Source organism: Corythoichthys intestinalis, chromosome 22 (genome assembly GCF_030265065.1).
Source record: "Corythoichthys intestinalis isolate RoL2023-P3 chromosome 22, ASM3026506v1, whole genome shotgun sequence".
Lineage (NCBI taxonomy): Eukaryota > Metazoa > Chordata > Actinopteri > Syngnathiformes > Syngnathidae > Corythoichthys > Corythoichthys intestinalis.
The window spans coordinates 13597691-13622015 of NC_080416.1; the positions used below are offsets into that span (position 1 = coordinate 13597691).

The window sequence follows — 24325 nt, forward strand, 5'->3', positions numbered from 1 at the left end:
CTATGGGCCATTAAAATGTGAGGATGCCGTGAAGTAAATTTACCCGAACAACAACAACAAAAAAGCAAAACATTAGCACGAAAATGCCATTTTTGCCAAGAAAATATTAGTTTCTGCTGCAAGAATGGTCAAGATCAAGCTCAAATTTGTTATGAAATGCTTTCACAAAAATGCTACATTTAAAAGATTGAAAAAGTTAACATGAAAATTCTAGCCTTCACCATCAAAATATGTGCAGACAAAAATGCCAATTTCACTTTATTATGCCAAGAAAATGCAGTCTCATCATAAAATGTCACCTTCTGCCACAAAAGCTAAAATGAAAATGCTATTTATTTATTTATTTCAATAAAAAGTAACTAAAACGGAAATAACTTAGATGTTTTCTATTAGTAACATCCAGTAGCCAGCTGCTCTATATTTGCACACAATCTGTAAGATTAGCTTAATTTATGATGAATATTTTTTCTCAGTTAACTTCTCATTATTTTCTCAAGTTCCATATATAGCACAATATGCACCCAGTGTGACTTTAGAAAAACGAGTGGGTTCATTTTTTTTCTCCCTAAATGTGCGACTAAAAAGATGCTTAAAAAGAATATTTTAATATGCTTTGTTGAGCTGATCTGTCTGGTTTAACTGTTTTTAGATCCATTATGTACTTTGAGATCTGTTTGTTATATAAAGTAATTTCCAAATAACATTTTTTATTATTGTTATTATCATTATTAAAGAATGTTGGGGGGAAAGTTATAAAAGTAGGAATTGGAAAGGTGATGAAGAAAATAAAGCTGCAGTAAATCAAAACATTTACGTGTAAAAATATTAAACCCATTTCTTCCATTGTTCCAAGCCGAAATGGGCTATAAAGAAAATATTTGCCACACCTGAGCCTTTGGCAAGCACACTTTTTCCTCACATCAATGTGTTGCATCGTAAAAACTACCTCACACATTTATCACCTTGTTGGCTGCTTTATTATTGATTTTTTTTAGTCTTCTTTTAAGAGGTTGTGAGCGTAGAAGAGGAGCGACAACGCCTGGATCTTTTTACACACTGGAGCCAGACAGCTGGAGCCCTGCGTGGGGGCCGTTGGGACTGGGGGGGAAGTGGGACGCCGATGGACCCTCTTCCCAGCACATATTACAACACAGTGGACATTAATAACAACTACATTGTCATTGATAACCCACCTAACACTCTCATACACACACATGCGCACACGAAAGTGTGTGCGAGCAAGTCTAAGTGCAAGATGGAGCCAGTTATTTAAAATATGGCTTTGACATACAATAACATATGTATTCCACTAAAGTATAAACAGTAAGACTGTGTAACTACTGTACAATACAGAATTGATTTTGTTTGTGGTTAGCGCCACCCTTTGGCAATGCACAGTGATGCAATTGACAATGGAATTGTGTCTACTGTATGTAGAAACGGTATAGCAAGAACAGACCGGCCACAAATAGCAAAAATCTGGGTGTAATCGAAGGTCCTTATAGATGGACAACATGACTCCAAAATAGTACCCTTCTATTAGACATAACTTTGGCTTGTCTTTGAATCCCATCATCTACTTTCTAGAAAAGTGTTTACTTCCTTCTTGCTGCTAACAAGCTTTCAGGGGAAAAAAATAAATATATTAAAAAAAAATCAAGTTTCCCTCTTAGCTGAGGGTGATCATGGGGTGCCTCCGTTCGAATTCCCAATTAACAACTCACATTGCTAAGGCACCGGCATTGCTTTTAAGTTGAAAAGGGCTTTTTCGTCCCTAGTTCCTATGCTCCCTGGAGACGCACCCTACCAGAAGATATCCCTTTGCACATTTGAGCGAGACGATGAAAAAAGTGGCAAGTGATAGCGCAGTTTAAGACGCTAACGTAGCGCAATTAGCACATGGCCGTCGCTAGCGGCCTCTCATCAGCGCCCCGAGGGCTTCTTCCCCGCTCTTTTAGCGGCGGCCTGACAGGCGATTGCTCGGCTTTCCAGTTAATTAAAGGGAAAAACATGGCCTTTGCTAAGCGCGCAGTCGCGCCCGGCCTGCATAATGGGACGTAATTAACTTCCCCCGCGTCGTTACTTCACTTCAAAGGCACGCTTGCGAGGCAGCCGGTGCCACGGCTTGTGTTTATATAGAAGATTTGGACATTATCGCTACTGGTATGGTGGACAAACCCGTCCTTGAGGAGATGTAGTCATGGTCGGCACCAACCTGGACTCAAACACGAGAGACGTTCAAGTTTGGGTGTTATGTGTGTCCTAAAAAATACAAACTTAAGTTTGGAGACTTGCTTGAAAGGTAAATATATTTTGAATGCTTATGTAAAGCACAGCGTGAGTTCAAGTGTACTTTAAATTACATTTAAATTACACTTACTTACTGCTTGTTTTTAAACATTTTAGTATTTAATTAAATAATTAGTTTTGCTTCTAACTAGGGCTGTCAAAATTGTCGCGTTAACGGGCGGTAATTTTTTGAATTAATCATGTTAAAATATTTGACGCATTTAACGCACAAACCCCGCTCAAACAGATTAAAATGACAGCACAGTGTCATGTCCATTTGTTACTTGTGTTTTTTGGTGTTTTGTCTCCCTCTGCTGGCGCTTGGGTGCGACTGATTTTATGGGTTTCAGCACCATGAGCATCGTGTAATTGTTGAGATCAACAATGGCGAGCTACTAGTTAATTTTTTGTTTGAAGATTTTACAAATTTTATTAAAACGAAAACATTAGGAGGTGTTTTAATTAGGGCTGTCAAACGATTAAAATTTTTAATCGAGTTAATTACAGCTTAAAAATTAATTAATCGTAATTAATCGCAATTAATCGCAATTCAAACCATTTATAAAATATGCAATATTTTTTTGTAAATTATTGTTGGAATGGAAAGATAAGACAAGATGGATATATACATTCAACATGCGGTACATAAGGACTGTATTTGTTTATTATAACAATAAATCAACAAGATCGCATTAACATTATTAACTTTGTTAAAGCGATCCATGGATAGAAAGACCTGTAGTTCTTAAAAGATAAATGTTAGTACAAGTTATAGAAATTTTATATTAAAACCCCTCTTAATGTTTTCGTTTTAATAAAATTTGTAAAATTTTCAATCAAAAAACAAACTAGTAGCCCGCCATTGTTGATGTCAATAATTGATTACACAATGCTCATGGGTGCTGAAGCCTATAAAATCAGTCGCACCCAAGCGCCAGCAGAGGGCAGCAAAACTACATAAAACAATTAACAAGTGGGCATTTCACTGTACTGTCATTTAAATCTGTCTGAGCGGGGCATGTGCGTTAATTGCGTCAAATATTTTAACGTGATTAATTTTAAAAATTAATTACCGCCCGTTAACGCGATAATTTTGACAGCCCTAGTTTTAATATAAAATTTCTATAACTTGTGCTAACATTTACCTTTAAGAACTACAAGTCTTTCTATCCATGGATCGTTTTAACAGAATGTTAATAATGTTAATGCCATCTTGTTGATTTATTGTTATAACAAACAAATACAGTACTTATGTACAGTATGTTGAATGTATATATCCGTCTTGTGTCTCATCTTTCCATTCCAACAATAATTTACAGAAAAATATGGCATATTTTATAGATGGCTTGAATTGCGATTAATTACGATTAATTAATTTTTAAGCTGTGATTTTTAATTTTTAAGCTGTGATTAACTCGATTAAAAATTTAAACTGTTTGACAGCCCTACTTCTAACACAGTTCAGCAGTTTTACCATTCAAACTAAGCAAAATGTTACAGTGGAAGACCATAATAAACACAGGTTTTAGTGAACACATGCCATTTTAAAGTTTATACCTACTCTATGTGATACTTTGAAAGCTGAGGAATTGTGAAGATGGTACTAAGCCATACTTTTTCACTACGCCACACACACTTTCTTCAAAAATGAAGTTAAAAATGACTTGGCCGAAAACTCCCGTTTAATCATTGGACGATTTTATGCTTTTCCTTTGCTTCTTCTAATATTTAAATTTAATTTTGTGGTGAAAATGCTCACATTTAACGTTATCTTATGAACTGGTGAAAAGAATGTATCATTTTGACATCACAGTACATTTGTAATATGTGCCCCGTGGTTTGGGAATCTTTAATCTCCTTCAAAAGTTCTAAAACATCACAGGTGACGACCTATAGGCATAGAGATGCGACAGGAGCATACTGGCGGCCATCAGCGATGGTGGCGGCGGGCACCTCGGGTCACACTTGAGTGCGTGTGGGGTTAACTCGGCCAGGCGAACGCACGTCACTGCGACTCCTTCCAGGATGAATTTACATCCGTGCCAATTAGACTGGAAAAAATGATTGGCTGCTCGCGACATCAAAGTAAAGAGTGTCCCAGCGTTCCTTGATTCAAGAAGCTATCCCTTGCCCGCCCCATCGCGGCGTGTCAAGAGACGCACCTCTGCCGTGTCACATGTGATTTACTGTGTGCCGGACCACCTCACGACCCCCTCCCTCCAAGTGTGTGTCGTGGGTAGAAAAGGGGAGGAGGTGGGGCTCCTAGTAGAGCGATCCGTGTGTAAACATTGTGTTTTCCCAGTGTGTTATTGCACACACATACTGAGTTTCGGTGTAATAGCGCTTGTAAAAATAACAGCTCGGCCTCGTGTTATTGCTGCTGCGATGCCACGCTGCCAAGAAAGCCAGTTTGATGTCTGTGAGGCTGGCAGGCCACACTGCGGGCTCCAGCGCCACCCAGCCCCCCAAAACAAGCCTACAGGGTGGGGGGTGGGACAAGTGAGCCCTAGCATATGGAGCCTACATAAACAGGCTGGCTATCAAATACATGAAGCCAGTTTCTTTAAAGTTGCCATGGATGCACGGTTCCAAAGGCAATTCTGTGTAGCCTTCGGTTACGTTTGTCAAAACCGATCGGAATGACATTGGCCGGCGGAATTTTTTCAGCTGGTGAGCCTGAAAGTGGGTCATGAGATCCCGTGAAATAAAATGAAAATGTTGATTTTACAAGAATGTGATTTTACAGGCGAGGTCACGCAGGATTACTTTGTTTGGAACCATTTTCCAAAAGCCGTTTAAACGATGTAATGTTTGGTTACGATAACGTTGTGATTTTCACCATTTGGGTTCAGCAAAAACAGGACAGAATTATCGTAGAAATATACGTAGTTTGTTTTCAAACAATGCACCACCCGTAAAAGTTTTTGAAAGAAACCACAAATAGCTACTTTTATCTAAATGAAGCTCCTCAACTCACCTCATATTGTTCCCAGATGCCACAAGATGGAGCCAAAGCAGCATTGGCCTGAGGAGGAAAAAAAAACAAAAAACCATAAGTTCAATAATGAGTTAAAATTCAATCAATTTTAGATTGTTTACTTGGAATAATTTAGTCGAAAATCACACGAAAAACAAATATATTGACACCTCTCAGCATGATTTTCGGGACATTTCTAAAAAAAAGCAGCATTATGGAATGTTGTTGGCCCTCATAAAAGAGCAAAAATTTTAAAATGCACTGCAAATTCATAGCTAATCAGAGACTAGCGATGACCCACAGGGAGAGGGCGGTGCGTGTTGCGGTTGCTTACCGCTCCAGTCGCATCGCGCCCCATGTGTAGGCTTCCAGCTCAACGGCTTTGACTTTCGCATTTCACCATCGCTTATCGGCTCACGTGTGTCGAGCCCCTGACCCGCTCCACACTAAAGCAGGGCGGTAAACCAAAAATTTAGAGTTACTGAAATTCTTCACAATGACCAACGTCATTTTGACCATGTCGGTAAATTCTGTAATTTAATAAAACAAGAAAATATAATCTTTTCATCCCGCTTTGACTCTGTGTTGTTCGGCTATGTTCATTCCCCTATAAGAAAGCAGTCAGTGTGCTTACGTATGGAGTCGCATGGTTATCAGGAAGCCAAACAAACAGAAGCCCGGTAAGCTAACGCTACAGGTAAACGTGATGGAGTGTGGCTTAAGGGAGATTCGTCAAACTTTCACCCGACATTATAAGTAGACTCTTGGCGGCATCCAGACAGGCTTTCACCCGCTGTCCTCCCTTGTTCTCACGATTTCTGGAGAGGGTGCTTTCTACTGGTAGCCAGGCCACAGGCTAACGCTAGTGGCTAACGCTAGCGGTTAACGTTACAAATGACAGTGATGGAGTCGGATAGCGGCTCTAACCTTGTCAAAACGGCTGAACTTAATGAGTGAATTGGGCACCGACTGCATCTAGCAATTAGTATGTCACGTTATTTTGTATCTCTGTGTGTGATTTCTTTGATAGCTTTTGTGATGGTAAAGCATTCAGCATAAAGTACAATCCAACAATGAAAATTATAATATGACCCTTTAATGGCCCCAGCTATTTTTCTGTATGTGCTTAATTCTGTGTCATTACTGCCATCAAAAAGTGTTTCATTTGCAGAAGATCAATATAGCTTTAATGTGTATGTGTCTGTGCAGGGGTTCATGTGTGCTTGCATGTATTAAAAAATGTACTGGGATTACAAAAAAAAAAAAAAAAAAAAAAAACTGAAACCTTGAAGTAAACACTTGTGTTGAGTAATTATGTCACAGCAGCCATGAACAATAAGTTGTGTTTTTGAAGAGTACTGTTCAAGCTGGAAGTCATTTGTGTTACAATGACATGTTTGCACAGGCATATTGATTTTGACAATGTACATTCTTCAAGCCATACAAGCCATTTTAAATGTTCATACTTCTTATTTTTAACAATACATTTTTTATATACTAAATGTTTAGACTGCATGTACAATTGTTAAATATATTAAATTGAAAGCTGGTAAATAAATCAACAAGAAACGGTTAATCTGCATTTCATGCATTGATTCAGATTTTCAAATTATATATCAGTCCGCTTGGGCGAACTTATCGTCATTCATCGTTATTGAGGTACCGTGACACGTGCTTAAGGCCATATACAAAAACTGCAATGTTACTGGTCGTGCATGTGCAAGTAGATGAACAAAAAATACTCGTACTGGCTCTAATTTTGGTCACAGTCTGGAGCCCTGCTTTTTTTTTTTTTAATGTTAAATACTAATACTTTAAAAATTCGTCCCATCTTGGATTTTTGAGTGTGATATGGCATCGATCTCGTAGGTTTTTGCAATATTTACGCAAGCAAAACTAAACAATGGCGCTATCAAAATGATGAAATTCATCAAAGAATCTTGACTTTGCAAGTCTATTGATAAAAATGTTTATTTTGTGGTAAGAATAAAACAGATAATTCAATTGATATCACTTCCCAATACTCCATGTTGTTTAAGCGGCTCCACTTGTCAGATGTCATACGACTAGATCACACTACGTGACATCCTGTTGTGCCCGTCCGTCCCAGTTCCAAACAACATTAATAAATCTTGAATCCAACTTTCCGTGAGCTGGAGGAAACCTGTCAATGTTTTCATTTTTTACTATATTACTGATAAACGCCATGCTTTATCAAGTTTTATGCGCATTGCCGCGAACAATGAGGCCTAAGTGTGGAGTAGAAGTTTGTCAGTAGAAGTGGGAACCTCTTGGTACATCACGATACGATCGATTTACGATACAAAGCTCACGATAACGATGATCTGACCATATGGCGATACAACGATTATCGATACATTGGTCAGAAAATCATTATAGGATGTTCTACAACTAATAAACAGGAAAACAAGTTTCTGCTGTGAACTGGAATGAGTTTATCACGAGTAGACGTCCAATCCGTTTGAACTAGGAAGGTGGCTATCCCTCCCACTTCCAACGGATTGAACATCGATGGCCGTCAGTGGCAGCCAATGCCAGGCAATGAGGTAATTGTGGGCCATTTAAGGTAATTTACCTGTTGATTTTCAGTTACTTCCTGTTGATTTGGGGGTATTTTATGGGTCACTTCCTGTTTATTTTGAGTTACAGAACACTTCCTGTTTATTTTGAGTTACAGAACAGGAAGTGACCTGGGAATCACCCAAATGACACCTTTTTAAAACAATATCTCGATTCTTGGCAGGAGCATATGTATAACCTTTTGGGATACAAAGTATCATGATATATCACCATTCCGAAATTTTGTCACACCCCTATTTGTCAGCCACCAGAAAAAAAAAAAAAAAAAAAAAAGTCAAGAATAATAATATGCTTTTTTAATTAAATCTGCAAAAGTCCTTCTCGCAGAGATGCAAGTAAATTAGAGCTGAAACGATTAATCGATTAACTCGAGTATTCGATTAGAAAAAAATATTCGAATTAAATTTTGTTGCTTCGAGTATTCGTTTAATTAAAGTGGCGTTGGTTAATTTTGAAAGTGTTTGCATGTAGTTTTAGTGATTAGGGTGGATACACTGCCCTCTGGTCTGTCTTTTCACATGGATGAATCCAACTGCTCCCTGTTAAGACCAACATAAGCTAAGTTTTTGTTTGAGCTAATGTTTTTAATGCATTCATAATTTAGTTTATAGGTATATTAAGTCGTTTTTTTGCGAGAATAGGTGTCTGAACCGTTTGTTAAGAGGATTGCAAAAAAAAAAAAAAAAAAAAAAAAAAAAAAACCCTAGCATTTTATAGCATCTAAGCTAACGGACTTTTTCTATGCAAGTTAGTCAATTGTTCTTTTGTTGTATATAGATCCTCATTAAAAAAAAAAAAAAAAAAAAATACTGTTTGAAGCTCAGCTCAGGTATTTTAATTTTTCATGTTCCTTATCCGATGACTCGATTATTCGAACTAATTAGTCTATCGATTAATCGACTACTGAAATATTCGATAGCTGCAGCCCTCAAATAGATGAAAATTTTACTTGTGTTGTGACAAATTTTAGAGGTGGAATGCCCTCATTTAGGAGCAGTCTTGAGACTTGTGTGACAACATATCGAAAAAGTGACGTAGTGTGATACTTTGTAACCCAAAAGGTTATCGATATGCTGCCACCAAGAATATATCATTTTAGAAAGTTGTCACCATTAAAAAAAAAAAAAAAAGAAACCAAAAGTTTGCTCCCAAAATCGTCCATTAGAATAGTGTCTACGTGAACTCACTGGCTGCAATTGGCAGCGGTAGACATCCAATTCATTTTGACTGGATAGGACGTCTAGCGCTGTCAATGGCACTGAAACCAGAGTCTTATGGGCATTTACTTCCTGTTGATTTTGAGTCTCTTCCCATTCATTTGGGGACAATCTTGAGTCACTTTCGTTTCAGTAACCCAAAATCAACAAGAAATGATGTGAAATTCCCCCAATTTAACTCATGCCTGGCATTGGCTGCAACTGCCAGCTATAGAGGTCCAATCTGTTTGAAGTGGGAGGGATGGCAGCAAATGAACCAACGTTAATTCGCTGCGACCCTCCCAGTTCAAACGGCTTGGATGTGTACTGGTGAAAAACTCATTCCAATTAATAGCAGATGGATGACAATACTTTGTAGAATATCATAGAATGCTTACCTAAACAATGTATTTTTAATTGTTGTATCACCATATCATGTGATCCCCGTTATCGTAAGTCTTGTATCATAAATTGAACCGTAAGGTACCCAGAGGTTCTCAGCCCTATTTTCTAACATGTAGCAGAGACATTGTTGATTTTCTATTGGCATGATAAACAAACACAGTGCACGTTGCAGTTTGCGCCCTGACAATTTATTAGATAACTGTGCTAAAAATTAGGTCATACTTATGGACAACTCTGCAACCGGCAGAGGTCCTGTTGATTCAGTCTCAACATGAAGCCAACCACGTGTCAGTTTTTGTAAAAATTACTGTTTTACTTGTAATCTGAAAACGAAAATGTAAGGCTGGTTGTATGCAAAACCCAAAAACAATGTGCGATTGTCATCAGTCGAACAGTAACACAAGTCAAGTGAAACGAACTCTGTTTTCAATTTTCTCTCTGAAACTTCTGAGGTATCTGCCATCGTTTCAAAAGTAGATGGGGAAAAAAAAAAAGGAAATCATCCAATTTAGAAAAAAAAGTGAGAGAGAAAAATTGAAGCCCACCAATTATGAGTAATTACCACTTTGGCTCTCAACATGGTGGAATGATTTGATTCCTTTCACAGGGTCGTCTGGTTTAGCTCAACACAGACATGTGAGTCTGCCTCGTGTTATACTGCGGTGACGGCGGCGAATGCCATCGTTTGGCGCAGATAAAAGGCACTCACAAAAAAAGATGACGCGGTGGGCGAGTGGGATGTGCGGGCGAGAAATCACAGACGCTGGGTGGGGGATGAAGGGCAGGTATTCACTCAAAGAGCAGTCGAATGAATACAGTGAAGGGCGTCAGACCTCTTCTCTCAATAGATGATTGTGTTAATGATACAAGCGTTAGGACAAGGACTTATTTGCAAGGAGTGAAAACAAGTACCACAACTACATACGCACGGTAAAAACATTAGGGGTGTGATAAAATATTGAAATGGTGATATATCGTGATACTTTGTATCCCAAAAGGTTATCGATATGCTCCTGCCAAGAATCGAGATATCGTTTTAAAAAGGTGTCAGTGTTTAAAAGAAAAAAAAAAAAAGGGACCAACAAGTTGCTACCAAAATCTTCCACCATAACAGTGTCTCAGGTAACTCTAAGGGTGCCATTGGTGCTCGACGCCCAATCCATTTAGACTGGAAACGTTCGTTCATTCGAAATAGGGCTGCAGCTATCGATTATTTTAGTAGCCAAATAATCGATGAACTATTTATTTTGAATAATCGAGTAATCGGATAAGGAACATAAAAAATTGAAATACCTGAGCTGAGCCTCACACGGTATTTAAAAAAAAAAAAAAAAAAGATCTATGTACAACAAAAGAACAATTGACTAACTTACATAGCAAAAGTCCGCTAGCTTAAATGCTATAAAATGCTAACGCTTTTTTACAATGCTCTTAACAAATGGTTCAGACACATATTTCCACAAAAAATGGCTAAATATACCTTTAAACTAAATTACGAATGCATTAAAAAAAATCAACATCAAGGGCCGTGTATCCACCCAAATCAATGAAAATAAAGGTAAAAACTTTCAAAACAAACCATTACAACGCCACTTTAATTAACGAATACTCGAAGCAGCAAAATTTAATTGGACTTTTTTTTTCTTTTCTTCTAATCGAATACTCGAGTTAATCAATTAATCGTTGCAGCACTAATTCGACACCAGAGCATTCAGTCATTCTGTCCGATTTTTCGGGGCATTTACAGGTCACTTGCTGTTGAGTTTGAGTCACTGCTTATTCATTTGGGTGATTCCGAGGTCATGATTCCGTCCAATCAAAAAATGCCATGTCGTATCGCATGATTTTTCACATTAAAAAAAATGTTTTTCTTGGCATGAAACAACATTCAGTCAGAAACCAATGCAGTAAAAAGATGAATTTTTCATTAGCACACACATTGCGAGGGTCAACCGCCTGGTGTGTGAAGGGGAGTCATAGACCTAAATGTATTTGCAATCATCTTCTTTGGACACATTACAATGGTAACTCTACATAAGAAGTTAATTCGTTCCAAGACCTTGTTTGTAAGTCGAAATGTTCGTATGTTGAGCAGGAGTTTCCCATAAGAATACAATATAATTCCATTAATGCGTTCCACAGCCCAAAAACCTACATTTACGAGCCGTTTACGTGGTGACTCTCCGAGATGACGAACAATTTCATGTTTGCATTTATATGGGCCCATCTCCATTCGAACGATGTTGCAATTCCGCATGAAAGCGATGTATTATTCATGCCAGGCCCTAGGGGGCAGTGCAGATTTACAAGGCGACAGCGAATGATGCACTTTGACCCCACCAAAGTACCTCAGCCCGGAAAAAAATATGCCCGCCCACTCAAAGCGATGGCATTTTTCTTTTGTTCAAAAAGTCACAAAAATGGGAACATTCAACATATTTAATTTAAAAATATTATTAAAACAGTAAATTAAAGCAGACATTCCGCCATACTTGCTGTTTTTAATGTTGAGTAGCACCGCTGCGCACGCCAAATGTGACGTGTACGAGTGCTGACGTTATCGGCGCGGTGTCGCGCCGCGGGAGCCTTTGATATGCATGCGGAGATAGCCCCCTTCAATCCGCCGCAATCGAATTCTTCCACTTTGGAGGCAGGATCCAGAATTTTTCGTCTTCGCCGACACCATATGCACGCGAGGCAACTTCGCAACACAGTCATTGCGTCTTCGTGTCACAGAGTCGCCATGTAAACTGCCCACTAATCTGTTAAAAATGCCAGGTTCTTTGCATGTTACGTGTTTTGGATCCCCCTGGTGGCGATTTGCAATTTGTTGTTTTTATGATCAGGCATATTTTGCCCACCTGAAGAAAGCTAAGACCTGCGTTCTCACAGAAAGAAAATAAAAAGGCAACGCGTTGATGAAGAGAAAGTTTTGGTCTAATTAATTCGGTACGGGCATCATTATTGTTCTAAAAGGACTATCTGCAGTGGTATCCTTTCTTCTAGTCACACCAGGTCAGTGCTTTTTTACAAAATCCTTAATAAATACTGCTGTTACTATTGCAAAAAGCAATTACAAGAGCAATAGATTATGTATTTTGTGTAGTGTACCTGAATGCACAGAGTGTGAGAGAGTGCAGTTGACTTTCTCTTTTCACGTCTTGTTGTTGCTATCAGTTGGCGACACGGGTTTTGTTGCACAAGTTCTGAATTAAATGATTAAAAACCTGACAAAGCTGGTGATCTCTTTGGCAACGATACCAGAATAATAATTGTCACCTTAACGTATAAAGACTGGCGAACAGAGGTCGTCGGAGTACTGTCAAGCAGTTCATGGACGTGCACCGCACGCTCATATTTTTCCATCATTCCATCTTCATTTCAGTGGTAAGCCTCACCTTTTTTTCTTTTCTCATTACCTGCTTTAACATTCTTGGAACCCATGTCATGTTGATTTCTTTCACAAGAAAATCTGCCGTGCATCAGTCTTTTGGGAAAACAAATTGCGACACTGTCATGAATCGTCATATTTCGAGCATTTGGTCGGATGTCGAAAAGATCGTGTGTCAAAGCGATCGTATGTCGAGCTACCACTTAGGAGTGGGAACCTCTTGGTACCTCACGATACGATACGATTTGAGATGCAAAGCGCACGATAACGATGATCTGACGATATGGCGATACAACGATTATCAATACATTGGTCAGGAAATAATTTTAGGATATTCTACAAACAACTAAAAAACAGAAAAACAAGCTTCTGCTGTGAATTAGATAGAGTTTATCACTAGTAGACGTTAAAGCCGTTTGAACTGGGAGGGTGGCAGCGAATTCATTCTCTGTCCAGTTCAAACAGATTGGACGTCTATGGCCGTCAGTGTCAGCCAATGCCAGGCAATGAGGTAATTTTGGGCCATTTAAGGTCATTTAACTGTTAATGTTCAGTTACTTCCTGTTGATTTTGGGGTATTTTATGGGTCACTTCCTGTTTATTTTGAGTTACAGAACAGGAAGTGACCTGGGAATCACCCAAATGAATAGAGCCTACCCACGTACCACGTGCTCGCTGTATGGTTCCGCCCACTTGTCCGTCATTTTGACTCTGTATTAGCATTGTTTTCAATTGATGGCGGAATTTAAAATGCATTTCATGGAAGACCCGGTGCTTTCTGATGCCGCAAACTCACTGGATCTGTTGCATAAAAGGCGTTATGTGGAAAAGCTTCGTTCTATACAGTCGCCAGATCCATATTTGATGCCTAGATCGATGATTTTTGACCGGCTGCCTTCACCGTCTCTGCCTGACCCTGATATTTACAACTATCTTGTCCTCACAAAATCAGCCTATTCTCACGAAAGTTTGAAAAACTTTAAGAGCTTGGAGGCTTATAAATGCTACGTTGCTGGTTGGGTGAAACAGGTCCTCGTACACGAAAATTCGGCAGGAATCTTGTGCTCGGAAGGTGAGTTACGAAATTTTCAATTCAAAATCTTTTGTTCTTGCTAACATTCACTGTCAAGTCTAATGTATTTCATGTCATTTGTCAATGGAGCTAGGGCTTTTAATGTTTATATGGTTTAGCGATAGCACTCACTACATACATACGTGTATGTTGTCGGCGATTAGCCTAGCAATGATCTTAATTGTGGTTATTTGTCAGCCCCGTAGACGAGGCCAGTTTCTTTCACTTGGTACCAGCTAAATATTGTTCAAAAAATAACGATGGTGGAAGAAAGGGAAGTCACAAACATCTTGAATTTGAAACTATGTCGTACTATGTCGTATGTTGTCGGCGATTAGCCTAGCAATGATCTTAATTGTGGTTGTCAGGCCAAAACCCTCTAAATATATATTAAATGCATCTTACCGGATATAAAATGACTACTACATAGTCTGTGGTGATTTTTTGGTGTCCAGTTTTCACGTCGAATTGCAGCCGTCCATTTCGCTCTCCTCTTTGGATCCCTCGGAATACGGTAAAACTTCAGGTCTCTCCTTCCATCTTCTCTGTTAGTGCAACCAACAGCCACTCACGCCTTCACCATTTTGATTATTAATGTTAAGGAGCAGAAAAACACGCCGTAAATAGGAGAACTGTACGTAGCCGTAACAGGTTAACACTATGTTTTGACGGACAAGTGGGCGGAACCATACAGCGAGCAAGTGGTACGTGGGTAGGCTCTATAGGCAGTGACTCAAACTCAAGAGGAAATGACCTGTAAATGCCCTAAAACGAACTGCAAGTGACCTGAAAATGCCATGAAAATCGGAGAGAATGACTGAATGCTCTGGTTTCGAATGAACAAACTTTCCCAGTCTAAACGGATTGGGTGTTGTGCACCGTCAGTGCAGCCTAAGAGTTAACTGAGACACTATTATGGTGAAAGATTTTGGTAGCAACTTGTTGGTTCCTTTTTATTTTTTATATTTTAACATTGACACCTTAAAACAATATCTCGATTCTTGGCAAGAGCATGTCGATAACATTTTGGGATACAAAGTATCACGATATATCGCCATTTCGATATTTTGTCACACCCCTTGTACCACTGTACTTTGAATATTGAACAGTGGGACACAGGTGCATTTCAAAGTTTAGAGGTCAAATTAATCTTTCCCTGTATAGGTTACATGATTCAGGGACAACAATCGGCAAAATTGTGATTTTAGATTCTCCTCAAAGGCAACATGCACCTTTCTCCTGATATGTAGTTAGATCAACACGTTGAAAGGTCATAGACCCCTCTTCCAGGTCTATCACAGAGTGGAACAAACACACACAAACATTCCATCTGACTTGTGCGGCTGCTTTTGATGGATCCCACTCACACATGACAACGCATTGATTTTCCCGTCCGTGTCTCTGAGCTCCGGCGTGGAGAAATCCATTAAGGCTTTCCAGCAACTGACTGACGGGCCTTGACGGGCCGGCGCTCTCGGGGCCCGCCCGCCTCGCCGACTGGCAGCTCGACACTTAAACAAGCCCCTGCGCCCGCTGTAATAGTTTAAAACACTTTCAATTACCCGAGTCAAACAAATCCCGCACGCGAGTGATCCGATACCGCCCGCCAATCGTTTGCCTCGTCTCGTATCAGACATCCGAACGTGATGCAGTTGAATGTAGCAAATGGTGTTGGACAATGACAGTGAAGAAGAAGAGTACCGAGTTTTATGGATAAAGAAGTGTGCTTACTTCCAGACAAATGTGTGAAACAATATTCAAGTAGTGCTGTAACGATTAATCGATTAATTCGAGTAATTCGATTAGAAAACAAGTTTCGAATCAAATTTTGCTGCTTCGAGGATTTGGTTTTGAAAGTGCTGCATTTACTTTTATTGATTTGGGTGGATACACTGCCCTCTAGTGGGCGACAGTCAATGTGACATAACTCATCTAACATGGCTGAATCCAGCAGCTCTCCGTTACGACCAACAAAAGGCTGTAGGTTTTTGTTTTCAAGCCAATATCTTTTTTTGGGAATATGTGTTTGGACGATTTGCTATGCAAGTTCTTTTGTTGTACTTAGATCCTCGTTTGTTTATTTTTTTATACGGTTAAGGCAGGGGTGGGCAAACTATTCCACAAAGGGCCGCAGTGGGTGCGGGTTTTTGTTGCAACCCATTAAGAGGACACATTTTCACCAATCTGCTGTTTTACAAGTGCAATCAGTCAATTGCAGTCAGGTGCTTCTTATTTCTGCTGAAACCTCATTGGTTATACTATCTGTGCTGGGTCAGTTGGAACAAAAACCAGGACCCACTGCGGCCCTCGAGGACCGGTTTGCCCACCTCTGGGTTAAGGGCTAAGCTCAGGTATTTTAATATAGTTTTAAATGCATTTGTTGCTGATATGAAATGCAGTGCAATTCTGCATAGTTTGAAGAATTTTATTTTGAATTCGCCTTTTTGAAAGTGTAATCTTAGCAAGCCAACATTATTGGAGCATAAATACTTTTTTTCCCCCATTTTACATCACCTAAAATTAATTCTGTAAGGCATTAAATGTTTGCAATCAGATTACTCAATTAGTCGAACTAATCGATAGAGTAATCGATTACCTAAATAATCGATAGCTGCAGCCTGATATTCTGGTAAAACAGAGCAATTAAACTTTCAGAAGCGCCAATGATTACCTGAAGCATACTTCCAACCAAAGAGTTTGAACTAATGATGTCCCGATCGATCGGGTCCGATCACGTCATTTTCAAAGTATCGGAATCGGCAAAAAAATATCGGACATGCCTTTTTTTAAATATATATTTTTTAATTAAATCGTTTTCTAACTGTATTTAACGTTACAGACAAAATGTCTTACACTGATCCAGAGTCTTTAGTTTTGGCTTAAAGTAGGGCTATCAAATTTATCGCGTTAACGGCGGTAATTAATTTTTTTTAATTAATCACGTTAAAATATTTAACGCAATTAAAGCATGCGCTGCACGACCCACTCACGCATTGTTGCGTTCAATCTATAATGGCGCCGTTTCCCCTATATAGAGAGCTAAAAGGCAGCGTAAAATGAGCAGAGTGAATTTTGGCAGTCTTTGGAACCTTTTTGTAATTGGCTAAAGCCTTACAATCCCTCTCTCAACAATTAGAAATATCGTGTGAAGCAATGTGGGGAAGAAAGGTAGTAGTTGATCTTTTTCTTAACACCCTATGCTTATTTCCCAACGCAGAGAAGATATATCAATTGGTGCCACTACGCACAGTCATGGTTGCACTTCCCATCATGCATTTGGGCATGGCTACAGTATCATTTACTGAAAACTCAACAAATACACTAGATGGCAATATTTAGTCACAATATACAAAGTCACATTTATCCTTTAAGAATTACAAGTCTTTCTATCCGTGGATCCCTCTCACAGAAAGAATGTTAATAATGTAAATGCCATCTTGAGGATTTTATTGTCATAATAAACAAATACAGAACGTATGTACTGTATGTTGAATGTATATATTAGTCGGAGTTTTATTCATTTTTTGGAATTGAATCTGGAGCAAAAAAAAAAAAAAAAAGCAATCGGATCGGGAAATATCGGGATCGGCAGATACTCAAACTAAAACGATCGGGAGCAAAAAAACATGACCGGAACAACCCTAGTTTGAACATTAAATGTTAGGCAATGGGCGATTCAATCACCTGACCTGAACTCAAGTGAACAAGCAAGCAACAAAATTAAAGAAAAAAAGGCTTCATGAAAACTCCGGAAATTAATATCATCAGTTGCAGTAGAGGCCTGTAGGCATATACTTTTAAGAAGAATGGGTTTTATTTGCAAATTTCTCCAGAGAAAAAACAGAAAATAGAGACCATTCAACCTGTCAATATATCACAACGTTATCCTGTGTTTCGCTTAATTTTGTGGCATGGCATGGGAAGCACCAACTAGGGGGCTCTTTAAGCAGCATTCTTCACCGCTGCTACGGAAACACAACAAAAAACAGTGAGATCATTACAAATTTGTCCTTGAGTCGCCCGTCTAGGGGAAAAAAAACACACACACACACACAAAAAAAAAAAACATGAACTACAAGGTCGACTTTTTTGAACAATTCTGTTCAACAACCATAAAGCACCAGTAAGGTATCATAAGAATTAAATATTTCATGACTATTTTTGAAGGAAATCTAATTAATACCCTGTCGACACGATATGTAAACGACAACACTTTGACAGCAAGCAGAAGTAGTCGGACGATTATACAGCCAAACATACCAAATAACGTCACCCAATCAGACTTGGCAGGATGCAGGCTTGTCTTGAGAACCGTGGGGGAAAAACACCAACTTTACCGAAACCCATCTGCATTTTTTTGTATTGTCCAGCAGGAAATAAAATCAAATTATAGCAATGTTTAGCATGTCGTGTCAGACAAATTCAAGTCATGATGTGCAACTTCACAAAAGTAGGAAGTAAATTTTCTAAACTATGACGTTGAAAAGTAAGAAAAACAAAAAAAAATGTCAGTGCACGCTGAAAAATGACACATTGGTGACAAACAGCATTCTTCTTATGGCTTTGTGGGTCAATACAAGCAGGCGCCATGGTGGGACGAGTCATGTAAGGTGAACTCCCCTCCAGAGCGCTGCAACGCCATTGATTTGTGTCCCGGTGAGGATGTGGCGGCCATTTAATCAAACAGGGTAGCAGCGCCATGTCGGACACGGATGAGCTTGTCTCGCTCATCGATTGGTCACGCCGACCGGCTTCAAGGCCGAGGGGGGCCGCTCGGCACCGCTATATGGACCCACATGCAGAAACGTAGTGGATTGTGCAATCTGGGTAATAGCCTGCATTTTGCTCATTATGGTTTAGAAAAACAAACACAACAAACCTGCAATTTCTGGAGGCCAATAATTTTAGCGCCCCCTTTAGGCTGTCGTTGTAATCCACATTTCAGTAGTAAATTGGACGGTTAAAGGTTAAAAGCACAATTAATACATTTTGTGGAGCCTGTGGGAGTCGATGTAATGATATGAAACATAGAAAACAAACTTTCCAAGGATCTTAAATGAGAATTGAATGTAATTTTTTAGGAAAAAAATTGTCAAAATTCCTTCCTAATTCCTAACATTTTCTTTTATAAAATTTCACGTTCACTCTGAAAAGTCTGATTGTTTTTCTGGTAATATTTTCATTGATTAGTTTAAATTTTATGTTACACACAAATCCTTCCAAGAGAGTTATATTTCATTAATTCTTTGGATACTATGATTTCTCTCTCCCCAGTATGGATAACGAACACAGTACAAAGTGCCTCATTTCCGATATAATGTAATTGTTTTCCATTTCCAAAGCTGACAATTGAAAAATAAACAATTAATATGCATGGATGTCATCACAAACAGCATGAATAAATACAAATATAGTGAAACATATAGCGCATCAAAAGATGCCAGATTTAATATGACAATGCTGCCAATTAGCAATCTCTCCCACTCCATCTACAATAAATAGAGAAATAAATAAATCATAAAAAAAAAAAGAAAAAGAAATGATCAAGGCCGGCTGATTTCCGCAACGGATGCATAATTAATGTGGCTGCTACAAAACATCGTTCTGTTCGCTCGCCTGGCTCCTTTATTGAAATAAAACGTCCCGGAGGGCCCGATGCCCCCCCATTGATCGAGAGACGACGGAAAAAAGATGGAGAGATCTGGGAAAAGCTCCCGAGTGGCGGGCAGGAAGACGTCTGACTGATCGGAAGACACAGAGTATTTAAAGCACTGGTGTCAAACTTGAGGTGTGCGAGGCAAAAATAATGCTGCAACGTAATTTTTATTCTTAACAATTGAAACTTTGCATCTTCTGGATTGTTTTTGGTGAAACAAAAGAATCAGGGGTGTTACCATATCTCTTTCTGTACAGTGAAATTTAGAGCTGAAACGAATACTCGAGCAACTCGAGTAACTCGAGTTTAAAAACTGATCCGAGTAATTTTATTCACCTCGAGTATTCGTTTATTTTGACAGCTCTAAGCATCACGTTTTGCTCGGACTACTTTTAATGCGGGACAACGCGCTGATGTTACGTGCGTAGAGGACGAAGCAAAAAAACAACAGCAACAAAACTTACTGCAGCAGACAGCCGCTACACACGACGCCGACGTTGCTAAATACTTGCCCGCACGATGCTAGTTGGTAGCAGGTAGCGTCTGATGCGTCTCATAGAGATCACATGTATGTTGAACTAGATGCAAAATGACAGACTCGGCCGCGTCTGGGCAGCGTTAGTAAACCGCCGCCATCTTAAAGCAGTAGAGCGCTAAGCGCTAATAAATAAGATTAACGTTACTGTCACAAGCTCACGTAACGTTAGCCCTGCGGAGGGCTAGGTTTCTATTAATTATAACCACTGTCGATGTGTGGCTAACGTGTCTTACATACAGGCTTTAACATAACATAGCGTTGTGGAGTAATGAGGGTGTAAAATAAAAACTCAATATTGCTAACTGTCAATTTTAGCTCAGTAGTCATTGCTGGATAAAACACCAAGTAGCACTGGTCCCTAATGTGCTCCAATACAGCCTGTATCATACATTTATTTTGAACACTGCAAAAACTCAAAATCCTATCAGGACTTACAGTTTAGACTAACTTAAAACTTAACTAGAACTTAAAAATGGCTTGACACAAATAGAAATTCAATGGAAACACGTAGGAAAAAAATCCTAACTTTTAAGTGATGTGTGTTATCAAGCGTAACGGCATTTTTAGGTCAGATATATATAATTTTTTTTTCTTATTTTAATAAGATCTAAAAGTTTTTTGAGTGAAAGCAGTGAATTAGTCTTTTTTTATTCTAGTTACATCTGAGATGCAATTGTTGGCTGTTTTCAACAATATACATCGAAAATAAAGACATTGATTGACTGAAAATGGTTCAAGATTAGATGAAATGTCTTGTTTTCTCATGTATATTTATAATTGCTCTTCACCTAAAAATATATTTGTTTTATCCGATTACTCGATTAATCGATAGAATTTTCAGTCGATTACTCGATTACTAAAATATTCGATAGCTGCAGCCCTAGTGAAAGTTCCAAATTACAGAAATGGAGTTTTTAAATAATGTTCTATTGAATGTCTGTTCATCAAATCGTATCGATTACTGGTGCACAACACTGCCCACTAAGGGCCAAGACGGACACAACAGAGGCTAGGCCTACAATCCACATAATTTAAAGATCACTGTTAAATATGCACAAAAGCATTAGGCATAAAAAAAAACACAAATATAATTAACAAAATAACTAGACTTGGCTGTATTATAAGGAAGCTGTTGCTCTTAAGAGGATATTGCTGTTGATGAGCATGTAAAAAAATAAAAAATATTTAAAAAAAAAAAAAATAACACCTGTAGGCTGTAACAGATTTTTCTGAAAATGGTCAAGTTGCTAAAATGTTTCCTTCATTTACTGACTTTAAGAACATATTTATTAATTTTTCAAGATAAAAGAATAACTCCCAGACATATAGTTCATAAACATTATATATTAAACCCATTAAAATAGTGTTTGTATCAATAAACATTATAGTGAATTGTCATACGAAGCGCTGACCGTTTGAAAACTAGGGAGGTGTGCTGCCTCCATCTAGAGGATCTTGACCGTATTACAGATTGTGTGCTCCAAACAGAAAAGAGAAAAAATACAATGGTCACATTTCCTAAAACTAAAGGTAACTTTAAACAAATACAGAGTCCTATTGATCCATTGCTGACGATGGATTAAAAACAACAGTTTATTGAGTCGAACAGTTGATTTTATAATTCAATCTGCTTGGCCTGGCCTCTCATGGTCCCTCGATCACTTTCCCTTAAATAATGAACTAAAAATGTTTAAAAATAATAATAATAATAATAATAATAACGATATTGAGGATCAGAATGTTCAACTAGCTTTTATTTTTAGGTTTATTGATGACTTTTGTGACTAACCCGTAAAATAAAGCACTACCAAAAAAAAAATTGCAAGTGCTTTAGCGACATCTCGTGGCCAGATAGAGTAAAACAGAAGTATCAAACTGAAGCACGACTTGAAGCTATTTAAGGTCATTTTTGACAGAAACGAGAAACTCAACAGTGGCAAAATTAATTTTAATAGTTTTCCATCTATATCTAATCGTGACCTAAATTCTTTTTATTCAGAAACCGTTTTACCAAGAGTTAATTTTATTATTCTCCTGCGTCAGCTCTTCTCGCCTTTCTCATGTTAGCAAGCGTGAAAGTGGTCCACAATTATCAAGTGAATTTCATTCAAGTTTTCTTCATTAAAAAGTTACATTTTCACGAGATCGACTCCAGACACAAAAAATCATTCAATAGCATAGACTTTTGCATCTGCACCGTAATGTTTTGTCTTTTGTTAAAAAATGTTTTGGACTTGTTGGGGACAAACAAAACAAAACGCGACGGCGACGATAACACGACACCACCTGTCGAAAATACAGGTGACAAATTAACACACTTTAGCGGCATTTTGGACCACGACAACCACAACGACCTACACATAACTTGGACTTACAGTTTGGCCGGCTTGACAAAACTGGGATTCATCGTCGCCAAAGTGGTTCCCAGGAGGACAAAAAAGTTCTGTCTGGTTCCGTTTGCACCCAATGATCCAACAGTGACTCATTGATGTGACGTAGATAACGATGCGACGCAATCTTCAGGTTTTGTGAAGGTTTATATTTTTAAAAGTCTATTTTCCCGATGCATAAAATATTGTCATTGGCATTGCTATATCTTATTAAATATTAAATATCTCTACAATACTAAAAATAAATGTTACAGTATAACTTTAGAATAAAATAGTAGTCTGCAAACGTCTTGAACATGCCAAAAGTGACCAAACTGTGATGGAGAAACGCTACGACAGCTTTATCAGACCTACCTAATGTAACATAAAATTATAAAAGACGTATAAATAGAGAGATTGTCACAGAAATAATTTGTCAAATTTACATATATGACCGGGTAACGATAATTTTCAACAAATGTTGCTCTTTAGATTAAAGGAAGCCCAATTGATTTTAAATCATTCACAACAAATCTTTGTCACAGCAAGTACTCACATGTCAAGTTGGTGGACCCCCACCCCACCCTAGCAACATCAACCTTCAATCTATTTATTATTATTATTGTTATTATATATATATATATATATATATATATATATATATATATATATATATATATATATATATATATATTTTTTTTTTTTTTTTTTTTACAAACTTAAGGATTCCCATTGGTCTAAGCAGGAACCGTATTGATCCATAATGTTTTACCACAAGCATGATTGTCACAGCAAGAAGGCAAAATGTCAAATTCATACTGCTGTCGCATATATTTTCAACAAACTTTCTGCAAAACTCAGATAGTAGTTCTTTGTCTTTTCAGCCGTTGAATGGCATCAGTTTCTTTTTATATAGTTAATAAAAATTGAACTGTGACTAGTTTTTCTCCAAACTTTTTGCAAAGGGGGCCAGATGTGGTAAAAATGTGTGTGTGTGGGGGGGGCGACTTTGGCTAACGTCCTTTACGTATATTTAGGTAAATTTTAGCAAGCCATTATGTGTGCCATATTTGCTTTATTATTATTTTTAATTCCTAATTTTAACTATCTCGCAACTAGCCTTTGTGGCGTTCTCTTTCGACTTTCGGGCTCTGAAATACTGCTGCTGTAAAATTAAACTAGCTTCAAGTTGCTTCAATTTCTCGCTACGTATCTTCCCTGTAATCTTGTCGTACATGTCAGCGTGTCTTGTTTGGTAATATCGCCTCACATTGAACTCTTTAAAAACAGCCACTGTCTCTTTGCAAATGAGGCAGACACTTTTGTCGCGTATTTTAATGAAGGAATAGTCCAATTTCCACCTATCCTTGAAGTGTCGGCCGTCGCAGTCAATTTTCTTTTTTTTTTTTTTTTGTTTATTGTCGCCATTTTAGAAAATTGGGAGTAAAGGGTCACACGGGGTAATGTTGCTTAGAGTGCTGCCTCCTTTTAGTGGATAAATGAGGAGCAGCATTTAGTGTGTAAGCTGGTAGCAGTACTGCTGACCAACTTATTAAGTCTGTGTGCGAGCCAGACGTTATTGATTTTATGACAGAGGCTGGGGGCCGGAGGGAATCTTTGGCCACGGGCCGCATTTGGCCCCCGGGCCGGACTTTGGACATGTCTGAATTAGGGTGGCCAAACATCCTCTTTTGCCCGGACATATCCGCTTTTTACATCCTGTCCGTGGCGTCCGGCAGCGTTTTTTTTTTAAATCATGAAAATGGCCGTTTTTTATTTTACACGGGACCGACTAGCTTGCGTTGAAATTGACTGACGCTTTGCACGGAAT

General features: G+C 38.4%; 1 protein-coding gene across 2 annotated transcripts in view; it reads right to left on the reverse strand.

Moving 5' to 3' along the window:
- The window catches only part of LOC130910532 (teashirt homolog 1-like), a 281199-nt gene extending 258675 nt beyond the window's left edge, over nucleotides 1–22524 (reverse strand). Inside the window, exons 1-2 of one of the 2 annotated variants that reach the window (XM_057827929.1) lie at nucleotides 22501–22524; nucleotides 5267–5314 (exon numbers count right to left, since the gene is read on the reverse strand). The gene's annotated coding sequence lies outside the window, so the exon portion shown is untranslated. Of the gene's footprint in view, nucleotides 1–5266; nucleotides 5315–5600; nucleotides 5686–22500 lie in introns of those variants that run through there. The other variant, XM_057827928.1, reaches the window with a different exon arrangement.
- Nucleotides 22525–24325: the final 1801 nt, after the last annotated feature.